We start from the raw sequence: 21,083 nt of genomic DNA on the forward strand, positions 1-21,083 counted from the left end.
AGCAACTAATAGGTCGTACGTGTAGGACGCTTGCCCGGGGGGAAAGGCGGTCAAGTCAGGACTAGGTAAGGGAAAAATAGGCAATGGCTGCTCAATCCCAGTCCTAATACACCAGTAGGGGGTCTGCTCACTATCCATTCGTACCCAACCCAACTCCTCAAAATACCTAGCAGTCATATAGGTATCCGGTCCACAGTTAGTCATCTGGTGGGGTCCACTCTCTACAAAACCGGCCTTTTTAACTACTATTCTAGTGATCAAGCCTCCTACACGAATAGGGGTGCGAGATTGGGTACTGGTTGAGCCATAAGTCATAAGTCATCTCGGATCGGGTGACTTCAGGTTGCGAGCCAAGAAATGTTCAACTCTTGCCTAATGTTTGGGGTTCCGGTCAACCCCATAGGCTTTGAACATTTTTTTATTAATTTTTTTTTTGCTATTTTTTTTAATGTATTTAATCGAACATTTTCACCAATATTATTATTAGTCATTACATGACTACTAAATAGCAAATCGTTACAAAAACAAATCAATTGCTAACTAATTTTGTATGAATGATATATTTTAAATTTTACAAAGATTAAAAATTTATCTTAAATTTAAATACATAATTCGGGCATTGTACGGGGCACAAAACTAGTATAAGAATCATATAACTAATATATAAAGCTAAACTTTTAGCCAGGTCACAAGATTGCGACAATTGGCATTACAATTTTTCCGCGCCACGTTGGATAGATTTAAATAAACGATAAAAAAAAGTTAGATTAGAATTCTATTTGGATAGAATATTAGGATAAAATTGTTAATTTAGAGTTTTATTATCGATAAAATACCAATATTTTAGATGTACAAATTGAATTATAATTTTATTCAAAAAAAAAAAATTATTAGATTATAATTCTCAAAAATTATTATATAAATTTCTTTTTTTTATATCATAATATTTTTTTGGAGCGAAAGAAGTAGTTCAAAGAGTAAAACATCCATTTATAATATATACTAATCAGTTAAAATTATATACTTCAAAATCAAATAAAGTGGAGACCTGTCAATTTGGGTTGTGTCATGAATCATCTTAGGTTGGGTCACTACCGATTATGAGTCAAGAAATGTTCAATCCTTGCCCAAAGTTCTTGGTTCGGGTCAATCTGGGGTGCTTTGAACATTTATTTTATTCAGTTTGTTTTTTTGTTATTTTTTTATTTTATTTTTTGATGCATTAAATCAAATATTTTAACCAACGTTATTATTAGTGATTGCATGCATGTTAGATAACAAATCGTCCGAAAAGCACGTCAATTCCTAACTAATTTTATATCAATGATATATTTTAAAATTTGACATATAGATTATATATTTATCTTAAAATTCAATAAATAACCCGGGCATCGGACGGGCCAGAAAACTATTTTTTAATTTTCGCCAAGTTTCGTGTCACGTTGGATAGATTTAAATAGATTTCATCAGATTAAAAAAAAAAGTTTAGAATTCTATTTGGATAGAATTTTAGGATAACATTGTTAGTTAAGAGTTTTATTTTCGATTGAATACCAATATTTTAGGTTCGTTTGGCATTGCTGTGGTTTTCTGATTTTTGGTTTTTTGTTGTATAAAAATATATGATATATGTCACATAATGAATAAGAAATTATTTAAACTTATTAAAATCATAATAATTTTGAAAACTGACAACAAAAAAGTGGAAACACCTTTTTCTTGTTTCCTGTTTTTGGTTTTTAGTTTTAAAAAAAACAGGAAACTAAAAACCAAAAATGATACCAAACAAGCTCTTAGATGTACAAATTGAATTATAATTTTATGCAAAAAAATTATTAGATTATAAATCTAAAAAATTATCATATAAATTTATTTTTTATATCATAATATTTTTTAGAGCGCAGGAATTTGTTCAAAACGTAAAACATCTATTTATAATATATAATATAATAATCGGTGAAAATTATATATTCTTCACAATCTAATAGAATGGAGACCTATAAATTAGAGTTGGGTCATGAGTCATATTGGATTGAGTCACTTCAGGTTACGAGTCAAGAAATGTTCTACCCTTGCCCAAAGTTTAGGGTTTGGGTCAATCCAACATGCTTTGAACATTTATATTATTTAGTTTATTATTATTATTTGCTAATATTTTTTTTTTAATATATTAAATTGAACATTTTCACCAACATTATTATTAGTCCTTACATGCCTACTCCATAACTAATTTTGTATCAATGATATATTTTAAATTTTGACAATCTAATAATTAGATTGAGATGAACGGTTAAGATTAATGGAGAGCCAATAATGGCATTTTTGTAAATATCAGAATCTTCCACGTTTAATTTTCTTTTGTTTCAAACCCAACCACAACCAACCTTTTTCTCTTTCCTAAACCCACCTTATTTTCTCTCCTTAAAATACCAAATTTGCTCCAAATGGAACCAGAAATCAACGATTCTCTTCATAATTTTTGCATAATTTCAAGAGTGTTGTTCATAATCTCGTACAAGTTACATAGAACAATTTTTGTAAAAATTTCACAAAAATAAAACCTAGATTTCGCAAAATTGATTCAAAGTGAAATACCAACGAAAATTGGCGAAGAACAACACAATCCTTCGAAAATAAGTCACGAAATGCAAAGGTAAGTAAAAATCTATTAATTTCGACGAATTTTAAGTACATTATTTCCTATTTTAGGTTGATTTTGATATTTTTTAAAGTTTTTAAATTATTGCAACAATTTTGATTTTGTTTGTAATTTTGTTTATTGTTCTTAGTTTTTGTGTTAATTTTGTCGAATTTGTTGAATTTTGTTGGTTGATGTAATTTTTGTATTTTGTACTATAGTGTAAATGAAAGGTGTATGCGTATGACATTGTTTGAACCATGTGGTAATCCTAAATGATATGCATTGATCGTCTATTGTTACTTCCCTATTTTTGTTTGAATATTGAAATCTAAGAGTAGCTTAGCTGTTGTACGGTGTTTTTTTTTTTTTTTTTTTTTTTTTTTTTTTTTTTTGTGATGATTTATTAAATTAAATGATTTTACTGGAGTAGTTATCACATGGGATCAAATCTAAGTACAACTTTGCTGTATTTGCACAACAAAGTGAAATGAAAGCAAACCAAAAAGTATAATCCACCACCAGCTATTAATCTTACTTGTATGTCTATCTTTGATTTGCAAATGTAGTAAATTAGGCGCACGAATAGTGAGGATTCTAATTATTTTTTGTTTGCATATTATTGCAAATTTCAACTAGCAGCATGGGAATTTTAATACTTGATTTTTGATTTAATTATATTGGACAATTTTCAAATGGCCACAATAAATTTGTGGCCAATGTATTAGATTAAATCACACCCATTTATTTCTTTGACTAATGTAAAAGGTTAATAAAATTGACTTCAGATTGTTTTTGAAAAATGTTAAAAAAAATCCTCCCATGTTCTATCCCACTATCATACAGATTTTAATTTTTCTCATATCAGTTTTTTTTCTTTCCTTGCTCAATGTTGTTATCTTTCATTCTTCTTAATTGTGGTGCTTCAATCCGATCTTCATCCACTTTAATTAAATTATATATGCATAGATTTCTCAAAAATTAAGAGGAATTCTGTGAAAGGACAACAATATATATTCTACAGTTTGATGGAAAAGTAACAGATGACGAGCAAAAGGCAAAGCAGCAGAATATCCAAGCGATCAAAATATATTATTTTAGTTATTGGCTGACGCTCCATGCTAATTTGTTCATCATCATATGTAGTTTCCTCATGTTTCTTCCAACCTAAACACGTTCTTAATTGTGATGAGGACTGGATTGAAGCAACACACAATTAAGAATAATGAAAGCAAACGACATTAAATTAAAGAAGGAAAAAAAAAAACTAATATGTCAAAAACTGAAAACTGAACGTTAGTGGGATATAATTTTTTTTTTCAAAAATAAAATAAAAAGTCAATTTCATCAACAGTTCACATTAGTCAAAAGATATAAATGGTTATGATTTGATCTAATATAATGGCCACAATTTTATTATCACTCAAAAGTCATCCTAATTATATTAGGTACTTTGGATTTAATACCTCTAATGGAATGGTGATTAATCTAACTTTAATTTTAATACCTCTAGTGGAATAGTAAATGTGCTTTGGAATGTTGCGTGCATACTGATTTTGATTTAATATTATTCCAATCGGACTGCAGTTGATTGCAAATATGTCTGCAATTACCAATTATTCCACCATTGCAAAAAAGCACCAAATGCAAGTTTCTGTCATGGATAAAATGGGAGTGGTAGAAGGTGCATTCCTTGAGGGGACGCATGAACACTAACTTGGCGTTAAGGTTTGTTCTTGCTTTGTGTATTTAGCCGCTATCTTACTTTGTTCCCCTTGAAATTTTGCTAAAATGCCTAATTGTGTATAGCATCAAGTTTGTCTTTAATTTCACCTGTGCTCTTGGATATATTTATGTAGTGTGCTTGCTTCCATATTTAAAATGCAATTTACTCATGTCTAGAGTCCATAAACCATGAAGCTTCATGGTAAAGTCATATAGCATTTCTTTTCAATTTGTCAGACTTTCATGGATATTTATTTTATTCCCTACATTCAGTTAATTAGAGGGGGACATCTTCTGGGACTTACATGGACTATGGCAGTATTCATAATGAAGTGCTGTAATCCTGGCACTCTGGCAGTTACCTGTTTGCTTGAATTGGCACATTGTTATGAATGGTTTTTGACTTAACCGCAGGGTCCAATATAAAACTATTGTTTTAAATGATGTGTAATCGTATTGAGTGCTGCGCTCAATAACTGCTTGCATTCATAGTGTTGATTTGATGTATGAACTTGCTCTTAAGAATTTACTTTATGCAGATCCAAAGCAAAGAAACTGGTGGAGATTCTCAAAGACCCAGGCGATGTTTGTGAAAGAGGTACTACTAATACCTAGAATTTGATCCTTGAAAACAATTGCTTCCATAAAGTTCCTCCCTAGCTTGCTCATCTTTTTTTTTTTTTTTTTCGTTTTTTTGGGTAACCCCTTATGCTATCATAAACTACTTAACAGGAATAATTCCTTGTTGCCTGTGATACTGAGTGTCGTCTATTGATCACATTGATTAAAAAGTCTAATTTTAGAACGATATATGCTATCACTTTGGGTATTATATGTCACTCAAAAAGCTGACAAATACTATACAAGATTGGATTTTAAGCTCGTAACTATGTGCTGCATGTTTACTGTGAAATTCATTTGTTTTACGATACCCTAGTGAGCGTTTACGCTTTGTTTGGATAGCAAATAAGGAAGGAAAGGAAGGGAAGGGAAAGAGGAGGAAGGGAAGGGAAAAGAAAGGGAGGGGAGAGGTGAGCTCCATTTTCCCTCCAAATGTCTTCAAAATTTGAGGGATTATGCTTATTAAAGAGAGGTTGTTTTGGATCCCCAAAATAGGAAAACATGAACTATATTATGTGACAGAGGGAGTATCACTCTTGAAGGTGATCCAAGATGAGAAAAGGTAATGTTTTTTTTTTTTTTTTTTCTCATAACTTAATTTCCCTCCTTTAGGTCTATAAATTTCCAGAAAAATGATCAGGTTTATTACACAGAAAATCACCGAAGAATATATATAAACATAAGCAGCAGCACCAACCAAGCAGTACCTGTGAACTAACATGACCACATGCAAAAGCCAAGATGTTGAGCTTTGGGCTTGTTGTTTCAAAAATAGAGATGAACTGTACATCAACATAAGAAAGTGCATCAGCATATGCACAACATGATTACGGAGGGAGATTAAAAGAATTTTCTAATATGCTGGTGTGCATACATAATAAAGCTTACACATCAGGAAACAGAATTTTAACAATGGCCAAAGACTACTTATAGAGCAGGTTTATTTCTATTAAAAAATTGTTTTTTAAGATGGATATCGAAAAGTTACACTCAGGATAGACCTCTGAATGTTTAGTAATTCACTGTTAGATATCTCTAAGAGTTAAAATTCATGAATAGTTATTTAGTAGCTGTGTCTGCCACTTGGTTAACGAGTATCAAAGGCCAATAATATCAATATAAGTTGCTGCAAGGATGAGAAGGCAAACAAACAGATTCAGCTCAATTTTACACTACACACTTTGTTTGGATAGAAGGAAATGGAAGCAAAAGACGGGAAGAGAAAGGGAGGGGGACAAACTCCCTTGTTTGGGTAAAGGATTATGGGAAGGAATGGAAAGGAGAGGGAGGGATCCATTTTCCCTGTTTCTGTTTTTGGAAAAAGAATACTCCTCGGTATTGGGGTAATGAAATCAAGATGTCCTAGAGTTATGTCCAATGAATGTCCAAATTCTCCTTAGCTATGCCTTGTTGTCCGAGAGCTATGCCTGCAAAAGAGAAAGAAGGTTAACTGCCCCGGAGGTGACCCGGGAAAGCCCCTCCGATGCTTAAATCAGCAAATGTACATTCTAGAGAGAGACAATAGAGAGAGAAAGTACATTTGCTGACTTAAGCATTAGAGGGGCTTTCCCGGGTCACACCCCCAGGGCACTTAACCTTCTTTCTTTCTCTTTTGCAGGCCTAACTCTCGGACAACAAGACATAGCTGAGGAGAATTCGGACATTCATTGGACATAACTCTTGGACATCTTTATTTCATTACCCTAACACCGAGGAGTATTTTGTTTCCAGAAACAGGTGGCGCCGTCTATGGGGATAACTAACAAGAAGTCATGGTGAATACTAGGCGTCCCCGCAGCACACATCAAGATGCTACTAGACAAGCTCCAATTCTCTCGGCTAGGCATGCTCATATGGTCGAGGAGATAGTACCGCTGGAGAGGTGAATAGCCTCCAGGTAGTCACTCACCGAGACTTGGACCAACTGGCAGCCCAGATCAACGAAAACGAAAACCTGGAGGAAAGCCTCAAGGCACTTGTCAACTAGGGGTGGGGCTAGGTAGGGGAACGCTCCACAACCTAACCCTCAGCCTCATGTGTCCCATCTCCATCAAATCTCCTCTCGGCCTCAGCATCAGGCATCCCGTCGCTCTCAACCTAATCAGTCTCCTAACCCCAAGCGGGAGACAGGCAGCCAAGCCGACCAAGAGATATTAGAGAGATAATCAATGACCGAAGGCTGATGGATGGAACTCTAGATTCTCGCAATTAGAAGGGAGAATTCCAAGGAGGATAATGATCTCCTCCCCCTCGAGAGGTCGAGCTAGAGTTCACTCTCGGCATGGATGAACAAGGTACTGGGATAGCATGATCCACTCAGCCACCTCCAGACCAAGGGGGAAACCCGCTCATTCAGTAAGCAAGAGTCCCGAGCGTCCTTCTTCCCCCAACCAGGGAGACTCGTGATTGTCAAGAACATCACCCCCCCTTCAGCCAGGAGATAATGAATACCCCTATTCCTCCTTAGGTCAAAATCCCTACGTTGGACCCTTATGATGGAAAGATAGACCCAACGAACCATTTGAAACGCTTACAAAGCAAAGATGGGAGTCCAAATCGGGTGTGAAGCCTCATGGTGTAGGTTCTTCCCTACCACTCTCAAAGGCATAGCTTGGACATGGTTCAACAACCTTACCACAGGGAGCATAAGAACGTTTGACATGCTAGCTACTCAATTTAAAAAACACTTCATGCTGGGAGTAGGCAAACATAGACTAGCGTTCATATTATGACGGTAAAGCAGGGAGAGAATGAAAGTCTTTAGGATTATATCAAGAGGTTCAACACCGAGTCTAAGCTCATCCCCGACCTCCAGGATAATATTGCTTTCACAGCCCTTCTCTTCGGGCTCAAGTCTAACAAGCTGAAGTTTGAACTTGTTCATGACAAGGTGAGCACCTTCTCTGAAGCCATGGAAAGAGCTGAAACGATCATTGAAGCTAGTGAGGTGTGCAAGGCACCCGTGGCAAACAACAAGGGGAAGAGAAAGCAAGAAGATAACTATTATGAGAACAGGAATAGAAGGCCGAGGAGGGCTGAAAGTGATGATGAAGGACTCAAGTATAATGCTGATAGGCGTGAGATCTATTTGGACATAAAGCCCAAGGCTATCCTCCCCAAGCCTAACCCAATGAACACGCCGATAGAGCAAAGGAACAAAAAGCTTTGGTGTGAATACTATAAGGAGTGCGGTCACACCACTCGGAACTGTAGAGAACTTTAGAGAGCCCTGGATAAGCTAGCTGAAGAAAGAAAGCTTAACAGAGATATCTCAAGTCCCCCTCGAAGGATAAGCAAAGAAGCAAGGCTTCCAAGGAGGTGCAGGAAGCCCATAGCTCAGCTGACACCAACATGAGCATCAATGTTATAGCCGGATGATTTGCCTTCGGGGGTTTGTCTAACAGGGCACGCAAGGGTCATTTGCGGTCGCTCGAAGAACCTATCTATGACATCGACACTCCCTCATCCATCCCGAAGGACCCCCTCATGGTGTTCGGGGATGATAATGTTAAGAACATTCAAAGGCCCCATGATGACTCCCTAGTGATCCATATGAAGGTGGCTAATGCTAAGGTTAAGAAAATATTGGTGGGTAGCGGGAGTTCAGCGGACATTATTACATGGAAGTGCATCGAGCAAATGCATTTTGGCAGAGGAGACCTCACACCCATGGAGAAATCATTAGTTGGTTTTGGGGGGCAGCATGTGTACCCCTTAGGAACAATCAAGCTGCTTGTTCGTTTGGGGGAAAAGAAGAAAGGGAGGAGCTTGGTACACACTTTCTTAGTTGTGGATACCCCTCTGCCATACAACATGATCATTGGCCGACCCCTTCTCAACAGGGTCAAGGCCACCATCTCAACCTATCACTTACTCCTTCAATTCGAGACCGATGATGGATCGGTGGGGAAAATATATGTAGATCAGCTTGAAGGGAGGAAATGTTTTGTAGATAGCTTGAAACAACCCGAGAGCTCCGTCAATTAGGAAGACAAGGGGGCCAAGCGGAAAGCAATGGATATTGATGAACCCCAACTCCCCGTAATGTACATCTATATGGACGAGAATCCTAAGCAATATGGTAGGCAGGCCTAGGCCTATTGAGGAAGATGAAAGCATACCTTTGGGGTTGACCCCGCTCGGACTGTGAGAGTGGGAAAGAACTTGGACCCCAGCTCAAGGAAAAAATCATTCAAGTACTTGGAGAATTCAAAGATATCTTCGCTTTTACAGTAGATGAGATGCCGGGCATAGACCCCGAGGTGATGACCCACGAGTTGAACATCAAGGAGGGCTACAAGCCCGTCAAGCAGAAACTCTGACATGCTGGGCCGGAGAGAAACAAAGTTGCAACCGCTGAGGTCAAGAAGCTTCTCGAAGCGGGTTTCATTCGAGAATGTACACTGAGTGGCTATTCAATGTCGTGCTTGTTAGAAAGCCAAATGGCTCTTGGCGTATGTGTGTAGAATTCATAGATTTAAACAAGGCATGCTCGAAGGATGATAATCCTTTGTCTAAGATTGATAGGTTGGTGGATTCGACTGCTGGTCACGCCCTCCTAAGCTTCATAGATGCCAAAGCGGGGTATCATCAGATACCCATGTTAGAAAAGGATCAAGCCCACACGACCTTCATCAGTAGCTAGGGGGCATACTGCTATAATATGATGCCCTTCGGAAGAACGTCGGGGCTACCTACCAGCGTCTGATGAACAAAATCTTTGAAGGACAGCTAGGCCGGAATGTTGAAGCCTATATTGTTTATATGATTGTGAAAAGCAAGGAAAGTCCAGACCACATAGCAGACCTAAGGGAAACATTCACCACCCTTAGAAAATATAAAATAAAGCTCAACCCCAGCCATGTGTCTTCGGGGTACAAGGTGGAAAGTGCCTGGGTTTCATGGTTGATCAGCGGGGCATTGATGCCAACTTTGACAAAATTCAAGCCATTCTTGACATGGAATCACCCCGGAATGTGAAAGAAGCGCACCGCCTTACACGCTGCCTAGCTGCATTGGGGCGATTCCTATCCCGATTAATAAGAGTTTATCCTTTTTCAAGACACTCAAGAGGCCCAAGTTCTTATGGGATGAGGAAGCAGAGAAAGCTTTCTAGTCATTGAAGGAACATTGATGAACACCCCGAAAGTAGTCAGTCCTCTCCCCGGGGAAACATTGTTTGTGTACTTGGCCATATCAGACTATGCCCTGATTGTTGTTCTTGTTGTTGAAAGAGAGGAAGGCCAAGTACTAGTCTATTTTGTCAGCCATGCCCTAAGGTGGGCTGAAACTCGGTATACTCTCGTTAGAGAAAGTGGTGTACGTTTTAGTGATGGCCAACAGGAAGTTAAAGCCATACTTTCAAGCACACCCGATCAAAGTCCTCACCAACCGGCCAATCAAGAAAGTGCTAGAGAGGAAAAATCATTCATCCCGAATGACTGATTGGTCAGATCACTTAGCCGATTTCAAAATCGAATTTGAGTCCCGGAATGCCATCAAGGCCCAAGCCCTAGCTGACTTTATAGCTGAATGCGCTTCGAGGCCTACTCCAATAGACACCTCCGCCCATTGGGCTCTTTATGTGGATGGGTCGTCTAGTAAGGCTTGAAGTGAGGCAAAGCCTGGAGGGAGAGAAGTTTGAATATGCAGTTAAGTTTGCCTTCCATGCTTCTAATAATGAGGCTGAGTATGAAGCACTTATCTTGGGGCTAAACTTATGCCAATTCATGAAGATTAAATCAGTTCAAGTGTGCTAAGATTCACATCTTATAGTGGGGCAAATGACAAAAGAATTTGAAGTAAAGGAGAAAAACACGAAGGCCTACTTTGAGAAAGCTGAGAGCTTGACAAAAGCGTTTGACAACTTTGAGATCAAGCATATTCCCCGCTCATAAAATCAGCAAGCTTATGCTCTTGCCCGCCTAGCAAGTTCAGCCGAGGGGATATGCCCTGGAATATCATGTGGGAAGTGCTGGAGAAACCAAGTATCCAAAGGCCTGCCATCATGGAAATTGATAGAGGGGAAACTTGGATGGACCAAATCATTCTATGCTTAAAGGGGGAGCTACCCGAGGACACTCCCGATTTCAAAGTAATAAAAAAAACGGGCTGAATGGTTCTTACTTCATGACAGATTCTTTTACAAAAAGTCTTTTACTCACTGAAGAGCATAACCCCGGGGGAGGGGAATTATGCTCTTCGAGAGATCCATGAGGGAGCATGTGGTAGCCATCAGGGTGGAAGAACCATAGCGGGAAAGACGCTAAGAGCTGGATTCTACTGGCCCACACTTAGGAATGAAGCCATGAATATTGTCAAGAAGTGTGAGAAATGCCAAATGTTCGCTAACATGCCCCATGTTACGGCCAATGCCCTCACAAGTTTTCAGTCGGTCTTACCTTTGATCATTGGGGCATGGATATCCTAGGGCCATTCCCCGTGACCTTCGGGCAAAAGAAATTTTTGATAGAGGTGGTGGTTTATTTCACCAAATAGGTTGAGGCCGAGCCAATGGCAACAATCAACGACAAACAAGTCCAAAGATCAGGCGAAACCCTTGGCCTTAGACTTACTCCCAGAGATAAGAGGAGATGCTTTGCTTCGCTCTATAGCATACAAGCAAAGGATAACTCGTTACTTCAACAAAAGAGTCAAGGCAAGACCCCTATCTGAGGGCGATTGGGTACTCCGAAAATGTGAGGCGGTTAGTAAGCCTCCAGCTTTGGGAAAGCTAAGCCCAAATTGGGAAGGGCCTTACTAGGTTGAAGAAGTAATTCGCCCGGGGACCTTTCGCTTGCAAACCCCTGATGGCAAGTACCTCCCTCGGCCATGGAATGCTATAACCTTCGGAGGTTTTATGTTTAAGCATCCCCCTTACAATGATGCCCTAGGGGCAATAAGAGCCGATACTAGGAGATCAACTTTAGTGTAGTGCGTCATTGTAATGATTTTCACATTTATGTTAATATAATGAAAATCCCCAAGCTGGGAAGTTTGCCCTATATATATTTTGCACTTTGTCATTTGTTTTTACTTAGTTAATTTTTTGAATTTATATATCGCTTATTAGCATAGCCGACATTCATCTAATAGCACCACATGCCTGTCACAAGGCATTTTGGTTCGCTAACACTAACTTTTGTTCTAATGTTTGGGTAGAGATGGTATTGGGGCGGGTCAGATGCGGATTATGGTACCTCCATCCCCATACCCGCCTAAAAATCTTATACCCATCCCCACCCCACCATCCTTGGCAGATACAATATCCACATCCATACCCATCCCACCGGGTACAAGATAGGATCCATCCTCGCCCCATCACCCACTTGAATATTCATACCCACCTCATACCCGCCCCAAAATCGTCCCACACCCATTTCCATGGTGCTTTATTGTATCACATTAATGACAATTATATCAAATTAGGTTAAGAAAATTAAGACTTTCATTATTTAAGTTATTCGGTCTTAGAGGGTATCAAGTTTCATAAATTCTAAACTCTTCTAAAAGAAATATGGTACGAGTATAAGATAGGTACGAGGCGGGCAGATATGGGGCGGGTCTACTCTAAAATCCATACCCACCCCATCACCCATGGCGAGTACACATTTATACCCATCCCCGCACCATCACCCGCCAAACCTCCCTCCATCCCCGCCCCACTTAGGCGGGGTTGGGGCGGGTCTCCCATTTAATCCGACCCACTGCCATCTCTAAACATATGGCTCGTTTTAGCCCTCGTCAAGCAACAATAACATGCTAAGGCTACTCGTTAAGCACTAGAGGCTTCTTTTTGGCCCCTAGCGGTGAATGATCAATTAGGAAGCAGGAGTTCAATAAAGGATAGGTGGAAGAAAAGCACATGAATTCCATAAGCATCAAACAAAACAAAGTAAAAACTGAATGTGCAAATTACAAGTCAAGGCTAATATTTAAAGTTCGAAACAAAAGAACATGAGTCTCATACATCTCTGAAAAGAAAGACATTCTAGAAAAATTAGTCAAGGCTAAGTCAGAGGCTGGAGAAGCTACTCCTCGATCTCACCCTCCTCAGCTAGCACCCTTCTGTGCTCTTCCCGCTCGGCCGCGTGAACAAGGTCCTTAACCTTATCCCGCATCTGGGAGTATGAGTCCTGGAGTCCGAAAGAAGCAAAAGCAGTCTGCATATGAGTTATGGCATCCTCTATCTACGCCTCAAAGGCCTCGTGTCCAATCATATATTGGAACTCTGCAAAAGCCGGAGACTTCTTCCATTCAGCAATCACCTTCTCCTGGCTTTGCTCTACCTTTCTCTGGGCCTCAACTAGATAACTCTTCATTTGGGCCAGCTCATTTTTCTTCTCCTTCATCTCGACATTGATCAGCCTCTTTCCCTCCTTAGCCTCCTTGAGTTGAGTCTCAAGGGCCTAGATGCTAGACTTTCCGGCCTCCTGAGCCTCAGCAAGCTTCTTCTTGGCCGTTTGAAGCGCCTCTTGGGCTGAGTTAAGCCCTAGCTTGAGATTGTGGATCTCGGTCCGGGCATTTGAAAGCTCCGTCTGAAGGCCCTCGATATCCTTCATAGCCCCCTTTTGGTACTCCTCCGCAAGCACGCTCAGAGTCATGTCGGCCTACATCCCAAAAAGATAAGAAGATGGTTAATACAACAATCTAAGAGAGAGAGAAATCATAACGTTATATGACAAAGTATACTTTCACGACGCCGTCAAAGTCGGAGGAGATGACCTTGGTGGGATCATTCCTCACCACCTCGAAGTCCTTTGCTGAGGGGAAGCGGGTCATGGTCTACTTCATCATCTTCCTGCGACCCCGCTTGGTCATGCCAAGGATAGACTCAGGGGAGTAAGGAGCCCTAGCCTCACAATCTTCCTCTTCTTCTTCCTCGCTCTCATCCTCCCGATGTTACTTTCCCTGATCCCCGAAGCCCTCGGCCTCTAAGAGCTCGATATGAGTGGAGACAGCTGGGGAGACATGCTGGATCGTCCACCTCCATTGTCGTTGCTTGGGAGGATCCTTATCCGCTCTCAGTTGTCTTCCTTCTGAGCTTCGAGTTATTCGGGTTCTAAAAAGACAAGTAACAAGTGAAGTTGGCAAAGAAAGCAACATTTTAATGAAATCAATCTTAGAATAGTAGGCATCACTAGTGGAAAAAAGTCTATTTGTAACGGCTTAATCGTAACGGGCATGTTGTTGCCCGTTACAATAACATCATTCGTAACGGGCGATATTAAGGTCCGTTACAAAAAAAATTCAATCCGCGTAAAAAATGAGTATTTGTAACGGGCGGTAAGGTGTCCGTTACAAATAAATACTTATTCGTAACGGGCACCTTTCTGTCCGTTACGAATAAATTTTTATTTGTAACGGGCAATTACTGACAGTTACAAATACTAAGTTATTCGTAACGGACATTTTCTGTCCGTTACAAAAAGTAAAGTCAACACGAGATTGACCAACTTATTTGTAACTGACTTAAAGCGTCCGTTACGATTAAATGTTCAAAATTAACCCTAAAAATTTTTCAATCCCCTTTTTTCATTTTCCCTCACTCATACTGTACTTGCTATACTAGCTCGATTTGTTCCCCATTGAAGCGCAATCTCATCTTCTCCGTCGCCGGTCCTCTGTTTCTCCGTCACCAGGCCTCACGCCCAGCCTTTTCAAAATAGTCATTCCCTCCAACATTCTCTCTCTCCTCGATAGATATTCCCAAATTCTTAGTTATTAAATTGATGTTCTTAATTTGAGCTTCATTTCTGGGAATTTTCGACTTGTTGAAAAAATTATTGGGTTTTTAGTTTGATAATCAACACTCAATTGGGTTCTCAATGTCTTGAGAATTTGCAATATACGCCGCAATTTTTTAGGGATTTTCGAAAATTTTCAAGGTTAGCTTTCTTCTAACTATTTCAATTTTACGGAGAAATTTCGTGAAATAAATTATCAATCGCTTGAATTCAGCACTTCATCTCAATTTCTTCTTTTCGATCATTTTCGCCTATTTGTGATGGTTATTTTTATGTTAGGGTTTCTAATTTACTCAATTGTTTACCAACAATATTACAGTAGTCTAAATAACCATATGCTTTGTCGAGTTCTCAATTTCCAAACACATTTCTACTTTCGTTTATTCCTAGGTTAGTTGTAGAATTGGGTTATATTGTTCAATTATATGCTGAAATTTTCTAATAATATCATTCAATTTTGTGTAGAAAGACTAGAAACGGTGGTGTTTGCGGCGAATTAGTGTATCACGGTATGTATTCTCCTTCTAATTTCTTATTGTGGGTTTTCCAATATTAATTTAGGGATTTTTCTGATCTATATTATTATTGTGATGTTGCTGGAAATTAATTTGAAGGTAAAAATGAACTAGCCTGTTTCATTTAGTATATGCTTGGATGATTAATTGGTTAGAGAAAACTACTTTATTTGAATTCGCAATGGCAGATCAAAAGGGGTACACTAAGTTACATGCTTGTATGATTAATTGATTAGAGAGAACTACTGGATTTGCTTTTGAAACATTGATTTTTTTTTACTTTTCAAGTATTCAATGTTTCATTCATTTTTTAATTTCTTCAATTTTTTAATTTTTATTATCTAGTTTGTTAGACTAGTAAATTATATAGTTAATATCTGGTTGAATTAGTTTAGTTTTTTCAAGTGAGTAGTTGAATTAGCTGTTAGATTAATAGATTATTGTCTCCTGATCATTTTATAACTCTTTATCCGAAGAAAATCAGTTCAGTTTCAATTATATGTTTAATCAAGAAGAAATAAGTTCTCCCTTTCTCCTTGCAAGCTCAGGTGGTCGCTTAGGCAATCTTGAGTGAAAAGCTTAAAAATCGGTCTCTTTATTGGATTTTGGCCCGTCAAACTCGTAATGCAGATGGATCGTGGGCTATAGACCCGAAGAATGCCGAAACCCAGCAAATAGCCAATGTTATTGTAAGTGTTGTTCTAAGTAACCAAGTATAGTTTTTTTTTTTTCAGTTACTTGTTTATACTTTTGAGCTGATCAGTTATGATCAGGCCTTTTCTTTTTATTGCTCATTTCCTGCGTTGTTTAATGGGAGGCCTTTTCTGATCAGTCTGATCAGGTCTTTTCTTTTTATTGCTCATTTCCTACTTCCTGCATTGTTTAATGGGCTTTGCTAAATTTGAGGCCTTTTCTGATAAGTTCTGATAAGTTACGATCAGTTCTGATCCGTTCCGATCCGTTCTGAAATTTCAGTTCCGATCAGTTCTGATCCGTTCTGAAATTTCAGTTCTGATCATTTCTGAAATATTTAGTTCTGATCAGTTATGAAATTTCAGTTCTGGTCAGTTCCGATCAGTTCTAAAATTTCAGTTCTGATCAGTTCTGAAATTTCAGTTCTGATCAGTTCCGAACAGTTCCGATCAGTTCTGAAATTTCAGTTCCGAACAGTTCCGATCAGTTCTGAAATTTCAGTCTTGATCAGTTCCGATCAGTTCCGAAATTACAGTTCTGATCATGGTCAAAATGGAGAAGACATTTTGGGTGTCAAAATTACTAACTTAATTGAGGAGATCATAGTGTAATGTTAATGGTGGTGTGATTATTGTGGATTGAGATTAAGTTGTGAAAGTACCTTGGTGCTGAACAAGTTTGGGAAAAACATTTTCCTTGGAGATTTCCCTGGATGTACATATGGACATTTTGTCTGTTGATTAATGAACTAGCTCGTATTTCTTATCAAAATAAAAAGTCTTAACAAGACAAGAATTGAAGGTATGGAGACAAGTTTTTCATTTGATAGGATGGATGCAAATGATGGGTTACTCCTTAGAAAATTAGCTCAGTGTAGGATTTGCCATGATGAAGATGAATTATCGAACATGGAAGCACCATGTGCTTGTTGTGGTAGCTTCAAGGTCGGTATAATGTCATGTTATAGTTGATTGTTGGTGTGTTGATATGTCTATTTTATATAGTATTTTATCCCCGTCCCTTGGTCATAATTAGTAGTGTTTTTGGCCCTTTGGGGCCACTTTTATTACTAATATGTGTTTTCTAGTGTTTTCGTAGTTTTGGTTGAGTTTTGCAGGGAATTGCATCTTTGGAGCATTTTCCCGGGATTTTTATGAAGCGACTACGAGCATTGGAAGAACACGACCACTTATGGAGCCCAAGGCCGGTTAGGGCCATCGAGCCGGTGATTAAGGGCTCGGTTAATTGGATCGCGAGGCAATTGGACCATGTATTCGAGACCCGAGAGGAAATATGGATTGGGCCGAGAAATCTAGCCCAATCGAAGTTCAAAGCCTTGAAGATAGAGACCGGGCCCGATCGGGCAAGCAATCGCCTGATCGGGCGGATGCGCGTGGTAGTGCCATCAAGGGAAGGCGCGCCCGATCGGGTGAGCTGCTAGCTCGATCGGGCGCGGCATCAGAGAAGATCAGTGCGACAAAAAGGCGCGCCCGATCGGGCGGCCTCTAGCCCGATCGGGCGCATGTTTCTAGAGAGGTGTTTTTCCCGAGCAATTAGTTTCTAATTAGGAGTTGTTTTTAGTTTTGTTTAAAATACGTTTTTGTACGGATTATTGAGGGACTTCTTCTACTACTTCTTCTTCTCTTAATCCTTTCTCAAAAATTTTCTCTCTCTACTTAGTCTTCTCTCTCTAAACTATCTCTCTAAACCTTTGTTATTATTTCTTTAATTAATTCCAGATTTATTTTGGTAACGATTCCTCTTCCCTTAATCTTAGTTATTTATTTTATTCCTTTGATCATGATTTATTCTATTATTTTGATTAGTTTAGTTTTTAATATGTGTGAGTAGTTCAATTTCTAGGGTTTATGGGGATCTAATAAATAATATGAAGGGGTAAATTATTGTTGTTAATTACCAATGCTAGATTAATTTCCTATTGATTGATTTAATGCTCTGTGACTAGATTAGGCCTATCTTTTATGCATGAGGTTGACAATATTGATTCAAGAATCGAGAGATGAGAATTAATGTTTAGGTCTAGTTTCAAAAGGCGAGTTAATTTATAAATGGTTAAGTCAAGAATCGAGAGATGAGATTTAATACCGATAAATTAATTGTGTGATTGTAATAAGTAGCGAGAGCCCTTTACAATTTGGTTAATTGATGCATTGATGATTGACTATTATTGATTGTTGGTATTGCATGATAATTTCTTATTGGATTGTTTTAATGTTTTACAATTGCGGCTTGTAAAAGTATAGCAATATTAAATTGATGAATCGAGCAGATGTTAATTTGATATTAAAGGCTATTTTCAATAAGAACTTAGATCTAGTAAATTGCGAGAGCCTGTTAGATCTATGTTGGTTAATAAATTGCGAGAGCCTGTTAATCATGTTATCTATGCCATGTCAATGATTGATTACCCTATTTTACCCCGGAGTATTATTTATTGGTGAACCTATGCCCTAGATCCTTTATATATTATTTTCTCCCTTGTCCTACTCTTTTTTAGTTTAGTCTTATTCAACTTTAATATTGGTTACTTAAATAATTTAGATTATAATATTTAATTAGGAGTAAAAAGACTTGTTTCCCTGTGGAGATCGACCCTACTTCCCTATCTACTGTAGTTAGTGATTTAGGTATTATTTTTTATTAGGGGATACAACTTTACCCTGTCAAAATTTGGCGCCGTTGCCGGGGAAACGGTTTTATTTTTATTTCTGATTGTTTTTGTAGTCTAGATTATTTCTCTTTTGTCTCAGAGAGCGTTAGTTCTCTGAGACAAATCTCATATTTGCTTCTAGTTTTTGTTTATGCCCAGGTGTTCCAGATCAGGTTACATTCCTTTCGATCCTGAGATCGAACGTTCCTTCCATAGACAGAAAAACTTCTACAAGCAAATCCTGGCGGATTCTGGTGATACTAACAATAATCACCGCGATCCTCCAACTGATTCTAGCGATTTAGAAGCATCATCAGACACAGAATCAGAGATGGCAGTTCTAAAGAAGCTTAGTGATTATTCACAACCAAAGCTTACGGATTTTCCACATCTCACCCCTACTCCGGCTCTTGATGGGGTTCAATTTGAAATTAAGCCTCAATTTATAACGATGATAGAGAGAAAGCAATTCAGTGGAGCAAAGGGTGAAGACCCGAATCTTCACATTGCCGACTATTGTCAATATTGCAACACCATAAGGCAAGCCGGGGTCACTCAAGACCAAATCAGGGAGATTCTCTTTCCCTTTTCTTTAACTGGAAAAGCTAAATTGTGGTTTAATGGTTTAAATAGAACTACACTTGGTATTACTGACTGGGAAACTCTTGTTTTGAATTTTTATAACAAATATTATCCTGCAGAGAGAACAGCAGTACTACGAAGTGCGATTCAGAACTTTGCCCAAGAAGCCGATGAGTCTTTATATGAGGGTTGGGAGAGGTTCAAGGACTTACAAAGAGAATGCCCTCACCACAATTTAGCACAATGACAGTTAATCCAAGCCTTTTATAACGGCATTGGAAATTCTTCCAGAATAATTTTAGACTCTGCAGCTAGTGGGAGATTTATGAATCTTAATGTTGATGATGCAGGTCAGGTTATTGAAGATATGGCGATACACAATTCCCAATATGGGAATCCCAGAGGATTTGCTAACAAAGGGAAACATAGTGTCGACTCTGTATCCTTTTTGCAAGCTCAACTGACCTCTATTTGTCAAAAATTAGATAATCTGAGCACTGCTAATGTAGCTAATGTTTCTGCGATTAATAATAATTCTAATGAGGCTTTCTGTGAAAATTGTGGTATTGTAGGTCATTGGGAGCAGGATTACAGGAGTTCCGTGGAGCAAGTTAATGCCTTTCAAGCCTATAGGCAGAATAACCCATACTCCAACACTTACAATCCTAGGTATCGGAATCATCCATACCTTTCCTACCGGAGCACTAATGTTCAAAATCCACCACCACAAGAACCACAGGTGCCACAACAACAGCAGCAGAAATACTATCATCCCAATGCTAGCCAGAAGAATCAACCACAACAACCCCCCTCATCTTCAGACCCTTCTTTAGGGGAAATTAGAGCAATGTTGGTCAATATGCAAAAGCACATGGAGAGCAGAGATGCGACAATTGATCAAATTCTAGCGCATAATAAAATTGTAGATAATCAAATTGCGCAACTCTCCGCTACTCTACAAGCACGCCAACAGGGAGCCCTGCCGGCACAGCCGACTAGGCCTACGGATCAAGCATTTCCAATTACTCTAAGGAGTGGTTCAAACTATGAAGGGCCCTCTGTGCCCAGAGTTGATGAACCTATTTTATTAAATAATGCTAATCTTGATTCCATTAAACCAAACAATGTAGTTGCTAGCCCTGTAGGGCTAGAGGATAATACTAACACATCTAATTCTACATTGCAGGGTAAAACTCCGGAGAAGGTGGCTACTCCAGACAAAGAGAAGAATGCTCAAAAGCCAATTATCAAACTTCCTTTCCCCAATCGTCAATTTAAGACAAACTTGGATAAGCAGTTTGGTAAGTTCCTGGAGGTGGTTAAAGATTTGAAGGTTACAGTTCCCTTTACTGAGTTGATCACACAAATCCCCTCATATGCAAAATTTATGAAAGAAATTTTGACGAGGAAAAGGTCTATTAGTGAGGTAGAGACAGTAGCTTTCACTGCAGAGTGTAGTGCCGTACTTCAAAATAAGTCTCCACCTAAATTAAAAGATCCGGGTAGTTTTTCTATCCCTTGTCATATTGGTAACCTTCTGATTGATAATGCATTATGTGATTTGGGTGCTAGTGTTAGCGTCATGCCATTATCTGTGTGTTCTAAGTTGAATATGGGTAAATTAAAAGCTACCAATATAACTCTGCAAATGGCCGACCGTTCTTTCAAATACCCCCTAGGTGTTTTAGAGGATGTCCCTGTTAGAGTAGGTAAATTTTATATACCTGTAGATTTTGTTGTTCTTGATATGGCTGAAGATAGGCAAACCCCAATTATTTTGGGTAGACCATTCCTTAACACCGCAGGAGCAGTCATAGACGTAAGAAGTGGTAAGCTAACACTATCAGTAGGGGACGATAAAGTGGTTTTTAATCTGAATAATACTCCCAAAA

The 21,083-nt window shown here is 38.7% G+C and overlaps 1 long non-coding RNA gene and 1 other non-coding gene across 2 annotated transcripts; one reads left to right on the forward strand and one right to left on the reverse strand.

The window, feature by feature from the left end:
* Window positions 1-2,389: 2,389 nt before the first annotated feature.
* LOC145637997 (uncharacterized) lies at window positions 2,390-17,586 on the forward strand. The gene is made up of 5 exons (XR_014114576.1): window positions 2,390-2,653; window positions 4,226-4,366; window positions 4,903-4,961; window positions 15,196-15,239; window positions 15,794-17,586. It is a non-coding gene; the product is annotated as an uncharacterized LOC145637997 (long non-coding RNA).
* A 1,735-nt stretch (window positions 17,587-19,321) lies between these two features.
* On the reverse strand, window positions 19,322-19,428 carry LOC145641250 (small nucleolar RNA R71). Its single transcript, XR_014115306.1, has one exon. It is a non-coding gene; the product is annotated as a small nucleolar RNA R71 (small nucleolar RNA).
* Between the last annotated feature and the right edge of the window lie 1,655 nt (window positions 19,429-21,083).

Source organism: Chenopodium album, chromosome 7 (genome assembly GCF_948465745.1).
Source record: "Chenopodium album chromosome 7, dcCheAlbu1.1, whole genome shotgun sequence".
NCBI classification, from domain to species: domain Eukaryota; kingdom Viridiplantae; phylum Streptophyta; class Magnoliopsida; order Caryophyllales; family Amaranthaceae; genus Chenopodium; species Chenopodium album.